We start from the raw sequence: 10,878 nt of genomic DNA on the forward strand, positions 1-10,878 counted from the left end.
GGTGATCAAAACATTTTGTTTCAGAGGGACCCCAGAAGCAAAGATTTGAGTTAAAAAAAACCCCGAAAGAATATAATATATTCAAAGATTTGCGGCACATTTTCACGATTTAAAGAAAAATAGCCGATCTACAAGCTCAACTCTTGAGCTTGCAGATCTGCTATTTTTCAAAACATGAGCTACATTTAAAAAAAAAAAATGATCCAGTGGTTAAAAAGCTATACGGACACAGATGCGTTCCAGGTCTTTAATGGGTGGTTAATAAAGGGATTGTGACATAATTTTCTTTTAGGTTTTCTGATCCCAATTGCACCCCAAAACAATTCAGTAGATTTTCTGTGGTGTGGGGTTTTCTGGCTCAAACAGGTGCTCGGAGTTTCCTGCTGTTTGTGATGTAAGAGACAGAAAATCCCATATATGTCAATGGGATTTGCCAGCAGATGTCACTGTTTTCACTGTTTGGCCTGTTTTCATTGCAGCTCAGGAAGACTTCCAGACCCCAGAGAAAGCTCCAGGCCACAGAAAATCCACTGAATGTTCAAAGTTCAGGGTTTTTTTTTTGGATGTAATTGAGGTCATGAAAACTTAAAAGAAAAATTAATGAAAATTAATGTCATGAAACCTTTAAAACGATGGACATAAGAGGTTTCTGCCGCGACAGGCAACGCTACGATAAGTACAGTAAGCACCTCTGGTCTGCGGGTCCAGTTGGTTAGACATGTAGCGGACCGCAGGCCAGAGGGCTCAAGAAAGGCTCAGAAGAGACGACGTCAAAAGATTTAGGAAAATACCGACGCGCGAGTATAGGAAAGAGGAAAAAGACCCAAAGAGGAAAGGAAGGAAGGAAGGAAAATAAAGAATATAAGCAATAATCACTATTCTATAAGCACAGGGTTATATTCATGATGATAATATAACAAAGATAATATTGCATCTCCTACACCTATATAGATTCTACCGGCTCAGTGTATATAAAATTGGAAGAAAAGCTATATATACTGTGATGTTACATTTGACTTTATAATCCTAAAATAATTTATACCAACGATAGTTATATTTTTGTAGCGTATTTACATAAATACATCATATAGTAATAATATTGTCATCAACACGTCGTTATAGAAACATACACCATACGTATATATATATATATATAAATATGCATATAATCATATTATAGCCACACGTACACTCACATACAATGAATATACAATCAAAAAGGAGCTATTGCAATGCTGTAATCCAGTGGTTCCCAAAGTGGGGTCCGGCGACCATCCAGGGGTCCTTGAGGGAGTTCCAAGGGGGTCCCCAGCTAAATTATAGTTTGGAACCAAATGGACCCTTATGGGTCTGTAACTCTGAGAGTGTACAAATGGATATACAGACGTCATACGGGGTCCGTTTGGTTCCATTTGTACCCTCTCAGAGTTAAATTAACATTGCTTTATACAATAGTAAATCCCAGAGATAGAAATGCCATTAAAAGGGGGATCCGTATAGCCTAGAATCCATGTCAAACTGGGGGTCCTAGAAATTAAATGGGTTGAGAATCACTGTAAAAAATATTCTCTTGTGGGGGGGTACCCTGGCATTATCTCTTCAAATGGGGGGGTCCGCGGGGCTAATTAGTGTAAATTTGGGGGTCCTTGACGTGAAAAAGTTTGGGAACCACTGGTGTAATTGGTTAAAACCCCCATGGAAACATTCACATCTTCTCAAGTAGGTAAGCTTTGAAGCCAAGAAGTTCAGGAGGTTGTATTGCTATAATAATAATAATAAAGGACCAACGTTCAGCCCAGGCCTTGCAACAGATGCAGCTGAAATCCCGTCGTAAAATCAAAAAAGTATTGCTTTGTGTCGGGCTGGTCTCCTCCTCTGCCGTGGATGTATAGGCCTACTGTACATGCACTGTACATGCACTGTATACTGTCTGCAGGTATATCGAGTGGTTCTCAATGTCCGGTCTGGGGGGACCATCAGGAGGTCCACATGGATCCCTTATTAACGGGGCCGTAGGTGGGTGAGTTCGATCAACGAGCGTACAAACGGAACCTATACAGGTATATGTATGGGTCCGTTCTGTTCCATTTGTACGCTTCATTTAACACTTACTCCCTGTGTGTAGTTTGGGGTCCCAAGAAGAAAAGAAGAAAAAAAAGAAAGGATAAAAAGGTTCCATTTCTTGACGGACCGGTATAACGCGTCCATTTGGACAGTTGGTGGGGCCGCGAACCAGACACTGAGAAACGAGCCAGGCTATCCGCCAGACAGACAGACAGACAGACAGACATCTTTCTAGAAAGGTCTGCCAGCAGCCCTGATGACACCAGAGGAGTTTGAGAAATCTGAGAGTAACTCGGTCAGTCAGTCAGTCAGTCAGTCAGACAGACAGACAGGCAGACAGGCAGACAGGCAGGCAGGCAGGCAGGCAGGCAGGCAGGCAGGCAGACAAGCCTGCTGAGATGCCCGCGGACAAGAAAAACCAAGTGGACGTTGGAAGATGTCTGTGCTTTTCGGTAAAGACAGACGTGCAGGCTATATAGGTGCCTATACACCCCCGGACAAGACAAGGCTCCATTGTTATAGCGCCGCCGACGTCCAACAACAATCTTCAGGGGCTCTCAGAAGTCTGAGAACAGATCTTGGGGTCCCAAATGAATAATGAACGGAGCAAGGGTCCGAGGCTGGTAAAAGGGATTGTCAATGAAAAGCCCACCTGAGAGGGAGAGAGAGAGAGAGAGAGAGAGAGAGAGAGATAGGTTAATACAGTATTATGAACTACTACTAGTAACTAAATGGTAAATGGTGCATGTATATAGAGCCATTCATACACCTTTACATAGATTGTGCATTACATTCACCCATTCACACACACACACACACACACACACACACACACACACACACACACACACACACTCACACCAATGGCGGCGGAAACCATGCAAGGCACCAACCAGCACATCAGGAGCAATTAGGGGTTCAGAGTCTTGCTCAAGGACACTTCGACACTACCTCTGGGGGAGCCCGGGCTCATACTGGGGTTCCCATCCGGCCACTCTAACCCCTGATCCACCGCCGCCTCTCAGTATATCTCGGTTCAGAATCTTAAAGAGGTGATACTAGGTGGACCTCTAATTTAGCATCTAATCCCGGGAAAATTCATCATGAAATCATGGTCCAATATTCATAATATTCACAAGGGGGCCATGCTGCTCTTACAGTACAGTACCAACACAGACGTCAAGTACCACTGTGAGCCCTTTTCCACCCGTTGGGAACCGGTTCAGTCCATGAGCCAGACCTCCAAAATTGGAACGTTAATTATGAATTGAGTGGGAAAAACCATACCTATATTACATTGTCTATACTATATCAATATAGTCAATTAATATTATGATAACCCTTCCACAGTAGTATAGCTTTTTATTTTATTTTTTATTTCCTATATATAATGCCTATATAGGCCTATTTAAAATGTTAAGATTTGTAATACAATAAATCATTGTCTTTACTTGTGTAAGTAATTAACTGGGGAAGTTTGCATGGTGATCTAATATAGGTATGGTTTTGCACACTCAATTCATAATTAACGTTCCAATTTTGGAGGTCTGGCTCATGGATTAAAAACTGGTTCTGAACTGAAAGAAAGGGGAGTGAATATGGTCAGCACCACTTTAGAAAGTTTCTTGCAGGATGATCAAAGAGCCAAGTAGCCCTTGTAAGCATTCCAGCGTTAAACACACTTGCTTGGCGGCCACAGTGACACTTACAGAACATTACGCTGAGTGTTGCTTGAAGAGGGCTCGACAGTTTGTTAAATTCACGCATGTATTTTCTCCCTCGTCAACAGGTTTTTGATGGAGAGCAGGCCGCGAGTTCAATTAAACATTTAGAACCATATTCATTCTATTGAAGTTTACACTTTGTTTCACTGAGAGAAAAGTGGAAGCAAATCATGACAGCCAAATTAGTCAATAGCTGCTGCTGCTATAATGCAGGGAATTTTTTGAAACTGATAAAATAAAATAAAGTCATTATGTGGAAGATTGTAAAGTGAGTGGATAATTATACTCTTAATAAAACACATTAACGGTGTCCACTAGAACTCAACTGTTTTTTTTAGGGGGGGGGGGTCTCTTGTAGTTATATAATTGCTGTAGGAATTATTCAAATCAAGTCACAAAGGAGCAATTGATGGAAAGTAAAAAAACAAACAAAACAACAACTACACGACACGAAGACAAACACTAATCTAATAGTCCGGCAGCTGACAGGCTTATTTTGTTTAAAGTGGGACATTTGGTATAATAGTCTTTTGTATTGGCCTAAAATATTGTCTATATAATACATTCATGAATCCACTTGCTGACTGACTGTGAGTATTGGGCAATTATTTTTTATAGGGGTTTCTTGTGACACTACCATTAAAGGAGAATTCCATGCTAGAATGCTTTCTTAGTAGTTGTTACGTCCCCACCAAAGAGGTGGTGTGCAAAAACTCCTTATTGGCTATTTTCCCTACCATAAGCCATCAATGAATTGCATTGCATTGAATGGGAATTGAATGGGGCTATGGGGTGTTATGCTAGTTCGCTTATTTCCATCGAAAGAAGTAGTAAAGTGTGCCGCTTGGGATATTATTTACATTATGAAGAGAGGATATATACAAAGAAATTATCATTTTGAGCGATGGAAATAAGCGAATTAGCACAACACCCCATAGCCCCATTAAATTAACATTCAATTCATTTAGGGCTTATGGTAGGGGAAACAGCCAAATAGGAGCTTTTGCACAAAATAACACCTGGACCTCTTTGGTGGGGACGTAACAACTACAAAGAAAGGTAAGAAAGCCTTTTAGTATGGAATTCTCCTTTAACATCGTATGGCAGGCAAAAATGTCCAGGCCCAAGGAGTATTTTTTTTTTTGCAAAACCAATGCTTGGAATGGATTCAGAATCATGAAAACCCCTATTATATAGTTTGACATGTCACATCATGCTACTAAAAGCAAAAAGAAAGTTTGACTTTTTTGACTGCCATAGGATGTTAATGGTAGGGTCACAAGAAACCCCTATAAAAAATAAATTGCCAAATATTTTCAGCCGGTCAGCAATTCATGAATGTATATAGACAATATTTTAGGCCAATAAAAATAGACAATATACCAAATTTCCCACCCGTCCACCTCGGCTGCCGGACTATAAATAACTGGAGTTCAATCCAGAAAGATTGAAGCACAGTTCTGGTGGTGATGAAGCAAAATTATGACGTCGGGTGAAGAAGGCCTACGATCTAAACACGACTCTGGCCGCCCATCCTTATATAGAGCACTGAAGTCTGACGTCAATATCGGTAGAGGGGGCGCCAAATCCACTGGTTCACGTACTTTCAATTTGCATTATAATCCCCATAGGGGGATTTTTAGACCGCCTCATATAGACAAATTCAGAAACGGGTCTCATGGCATTTAAAGTATGAGGTATAAAGTACAGCAGCATTGTGTTGATAAAACAGAAAAGATTGGGTATTGGGCAAGACTGACGTTATGTATCTTTCAGGACCCTTCACTGCTTCGTCTCAACCATTACTCTATATGGCTCTGCTCTCAGCCACCGCGTGGATATTTTGACATTCCGTTTTTTTTGTTTGTTTTTGGAATGTTGCCACTACTGTTGGAGCAGCCATAAACTACACAGGTTCATCCCGATGTTCTGGGCATCTTTGTATAATGTTACTGTTAGTAAAAAGCAGGTAAAAGAGTAACGTTTGAGGCAGACTGTACATCAGTCACTCTACCATTCACCGTAGTAGAAGAAGCTTTTTTAAGAGGCAGGTTTACCCCGCAGTTATGTCGGCTCCGCCTACAGGAAATACGTAAGCTGCGACCATGAGACCCGTTTCTGAATTTGTCTAGAAGAAACTGCGTTTGAAAAATAAACAAATCATCCAGGCCGTTTCACTCATATCGATATGAAGAATCAACTGACTGTGACACAAACAATATTGTTACTGCTTGTTGAATTAGTTACATTTTCGCTAGAAACAGACTGCATCGAATATGATTGACTGACTGTCGTAAACGATACAGAGACACCTTCTCCCCGTCAAATTTCGCCGAGTTTATTTTAAGATGAGCCCATGTCATTCTCCATAGAGAAATTATGCTTCCGTGAAACAGGGGATGAGCGAGTGACGTCAGGACTTCGGCGCTCTATTTCAGCCATTTAGATCTATAGAAGAGCAACAATAGAAGATGGAGCTCACAGGGTGTTTGTAGAGCAGCTGCAACAGGGCCGGCTGCAGGATGAAATGACTAAGGGTGCAGATGAAAATTCTTAGGGTGCACAGGAAATAGTGTTATTTTATTTCAACATACAACTATAGCGTTGTTAAATCAAACGGGGTGATAACTGTACAAGTGCCTCCAGAAGGCGCTGTGGACTGTAGGGGTTTGGAGAAGTGTAGGACGGTTGTTACAGAATAAGAATGGCTTGTCTGTGACCGCAGCCCTGCACTGCACATTTAGTAAAACTTGTATCAGCCTGTTGCCATGTTGAATGATTTAACAATGCATAGCTGAATGCTGAAATATTTACTGCTGTTAAATAGGCAGCATTTATTTAATTTAAGTGTGGTATAGCTACAATCTGCAAACTCTTTATACAGTATTCAATCAATCAATCAAAAACCTGAGTTTCCGTCTGTTTCTACTGCAGCCGCAGCAGCATTTATTGAATTAAGTGTAGCCTACATGCATGCTACTGCATGCAATCTGTTATAAAGTATTCAATCAATCAATAAAAATAAATTGTCTGAACTGCAGCCACAGCCAGGTCGGACACATTTTCTAAAGCATAAAGCACTGTGCAAGAATAGGCAGAACAGGCAGTTGCCTATATGTGCCATGACCAACCATGCATTCTTTTTTTAACGCATATATACATATTTTTATATCATTAATTTAAAAAGCTCCTTCAAAATTTTAAGTTTTGACAAATCTAAGTTTGGGGCATCACAACACACCCTCTGACTGAACTGACATCCCCCATGTCAGTTCATGTGTTCGGTGCCCCCCACCCCGGGGGACACCAAAAATCCTGCCTAGGGCACCAAATTGGCCTCCCACCCCGGGGGACACCAAAAATCCTGCCTAGGGCACCAAATTGTTAGGGCCGGCACTGTAATAAACGGATCGCCTGAACTGCAGCCCAGCCAGTGAGCCAGGACCCAGGACAACATTTTCTAAACCAACATAAATTCAAGATTATACATCTGTCAATGTGGCCATGGTGGCGCTGTGATGTGTGTGGTGTGATGGCAAGCTTAATAGGCTTACCGAGGTGGAGTTCTTCCACAGCTAGAGCCAGGAGAGGGCAGATCTTCGGTCTTTGAATCACTTTGTTTTAATTTGTTTCGCACGCTTTTACTTTCCACAACAAAACACAACAGGAGTCAGGACGAGGTGAAAGGGTGAAAATTAAAATCACTAAACTGTCCGTGGTCACGGTGCCACTGCTGAATAACAGGCTACTGCCTGCGCAGGCAGGTAATTGTAAATTGGGGAATTAGACTGGAGCTGCGCTGCAACGACAACGAGCAATTGATAGGCTGGATGTGGCTATATAATATTACTGGGTAAAACGGAGTGTTTTGATACTGTTATTGTTATCTCTATGACAATTATAATATTCTGAATATAATTTTGTTATTTTTGATATTGTCATAACTTTACATAGAACATAAACTGAGGGTGCACATTTTGCAACTGAGGGTGCTTTGCACCCCCAGGCACCCCCGTGACGCCGGCCGTGAGCTGCAAGTGGTTGGTGCTGATGTATACAAGCTCGCGGCGGCACGAAGACAACTCTTGAAAGTGTGCAAACTACTGATTTGAGAAGAAATGTTTACCAAATTCTTGTAGAATTTGACCTCAGGTCTAAATGGGTCAGCTTAGTACTTATATACTTATAATACATATATTATTTGTATATCTTACTTGAGTTTATGTGACCATTTCTGGTTCATTCATGGGTCCACTGGATGTACAGCGCATGTGGTTATTCTTAACATCTGGCCAGTCAAGAACATGGTGATAAGTGGCAGATGGAGAAAGAACCACTATACCGTGCAGGGCTTGACATTAAGGCTTGTCCTGTTGTCCCGGGACAACGGATACATCTTTCCGGACAAGTTGTACTTCAAAATTGTACTTGTTGTCAAATTGTACTTGTTGTCCGTTGGACCAAGTGACTCTTGGTTTCATGTTTTCAGAGCCAACAATATTTGTCTGGATATAGGACTGCATTTATGGCTGTGTATTTGGATGTGTGTGTTCGGGACATCCGGACAAGTGAGTTTGTGCCCGGACTAAAGCCTTCACTTCTAGTTATCCTTACACGTTGACTAGTTGCCTGGTTCACTAGTCGGCGGCGACGAGTTGTTTAAGTACATATTATGTGGAAAAAAAAGAAAATATATTTGTACATTTAAAAACTGTGTTAATTGGTGACTATAATCTAGCATTCTAGCTGATATGGAGGCCTACGACAATGGGAGAAAAACCAAACGGGAGAAAAAACAAACAAAAGAAACGCTTTTTTTCTTTCTTTTCTTATCAACTATAGTCAACTATAGTACCAGCCAGGTCGACTAGGGGATTTACTAGTCCACTAGTTGAATAGTCGACTAGTTGCTTAAAGCCCTCTAGTCCGGACAAGTGAATGGGAAATGTACGTGTCTGAAGGACAAGTGCCTCAAAAAGATTAATGTCAAGCCCTGCCGTGTTGAGGTGAGGTCAAACAATAAGTGGATATGGTTCAATGTTTCAAGCTTGCGTAAATAATAGGGCCGGGCAATATATCGATATCGTGATAATATGCTGTTTTTATGCTGTTTTTTTTTTTTTGCGATTTCCAAAGAAAAGGAAAATGTGTAGTATCGTCTCAATACAATTTATCATCACAATATCGATAAAGGTGCTTTATTAAAAACAAATCAAATACTGTTGATATTTGATTTTATCCATTTTGCCCAGCCCGTCTAACAGTACAAAAACAGTACAAAAACCATAATTAAACAAAACAACACTGACAGCATGAGAAGAGCAACAATAATCACATAAAACAAGTTATTTACAGTAACACATTTAAATGCTTATTTGTGCCTGCTTGTTTGCTGCTCCTCACCATTTGATTTGCACACTACAACACACCTTCACCATATTAACCACACATCCACACTGACACCACTGATCTTACTGACTAACACATCTCATACATTCTGTAAGCATTATCATTTATATTAAGTTATTATTAGTTATCTGACAAATAAATTATTGTTATTTTGAACACTGCTCTGTGTCCTCCTCAATTTGTCATGGCCCAACGGGCCGGGTTATGACAGATCAATTTCTTACGTTAAGGTTTAGACCAACTCGGTCCCTTATGGTCCCTCATTTTGAAGGGGGAGGGTGTCACGGCCCCTTGGCCTGGCCTGCAGGGCCTATGCTGTCTATATGGTGTACTGCCCTGTCTGTGTTTCCCCCACAGATCATGTGGGCGTCGGCCCACTTGAGACAACTCATTAGGTGCATTAGGAGCACCTGATCAGTGCTCCTGGAAATCCTATAAAGAGGGCTTGCCAGCCATTCTCTTGTTCCCACTCCAGATGACAGCACCATTCTGTTTGCTGCTCCTCACCATTTGATTTGCACACTACAACACACCTTCACCATATTAACCACACATCCACACTGACACCACTGATCTTACTGACTAACACATCTCATACATTCTGTAAGCATTATCATTTATATTAAGTTATTATTAGTTATCTGACAAATAAATTATTGTTATTTTGAACACTGCTCTGTGTCCTCCTCAATTTGTCATGGCCCAACGGGCCGGGTTATGACATAGAACAGATGTCATGAAATTGTTGTTTAATTATAATCATATTATCATTCAAATCTTAATGTTTTGTCAATTATTTTGGGGCCCACTTGCAATATCTTGAGAATCAAGTCGTCGGTCAGACGACATATGACTTAACCCATTTAGGCCCGACGTTGAAATTAAGAAAATGTCTTCTAAATCCTGACAGTTTTCTGAAATACCTCATGTTTCTATATCAGTGGTGCTCGATATTTCATGTCAAGGACCCCCAGAATTATCTGTATATTTGGCCGCGGACACCCATCTGAAATATTTTCCAGGGACGCCCCTGGAAGCAACGATTTCAGTAAAAACGTTCGCTCTGAAAGAATATATTTTCAAAGATTTGCGCCACATTCAGTACTACGCTATGAGCTTGTAGATCTGCTATTTTTCAACAGCATAACATAATGCTTGAAACGCCAAAAGGGGTTCCCTGTCTAGAATGGGTTAAGGGGACACTTCAACCCCTTTTGCAACCAACTTTAGCTATTGAAAAATAGCAGATCTACAAGCTCATAGCACGGCACCGAGTGCAGCGCTACGAGCTTGTAGGTCTGCTATTTTAGAAAAAATAGTGAAAATGTCGTGCAATTCTTTCAGAGCGAACGTTTTTAACTCAAATCTTTGCTTCTGAGGGGGTGCCTGGAACAACATATTTTCAGATGGTTATCCACGGCCAAATACATGTATCAAAAACGTTGTAATTGACGTCCTCTGCGGTTGCCGGTGGTTTCACCAGCACCATTATGTGTGTCCCCAGACCAAGTGAAAAGGTATTACTTTCTCTTTGGGGGCTCTGAAATGGATGCTGCAACAGATGGGAAGTGTGACAACAAATGAAAGCAAATCAATATTCAGCCGACAGCTCCTGTCGTTGGGCAGAAACCTTGTATCTCCCACATTTCATCCTTTTTTTCCTCCACCCCCCCGCCCCAGG

The sequence above is a fragment of the Protomyctophum bolini genome, assembly GCF_963924005.1.
Source record: "Protomyctophum bolini genome assembly, chromosome: 22".
Lineage (NCBI taxonomy): Eukaryota > Metazoa > Chordata > Actinopteri > Myctophiformes > Myctophidae > Protomyctophum > Protomyctophum bolini.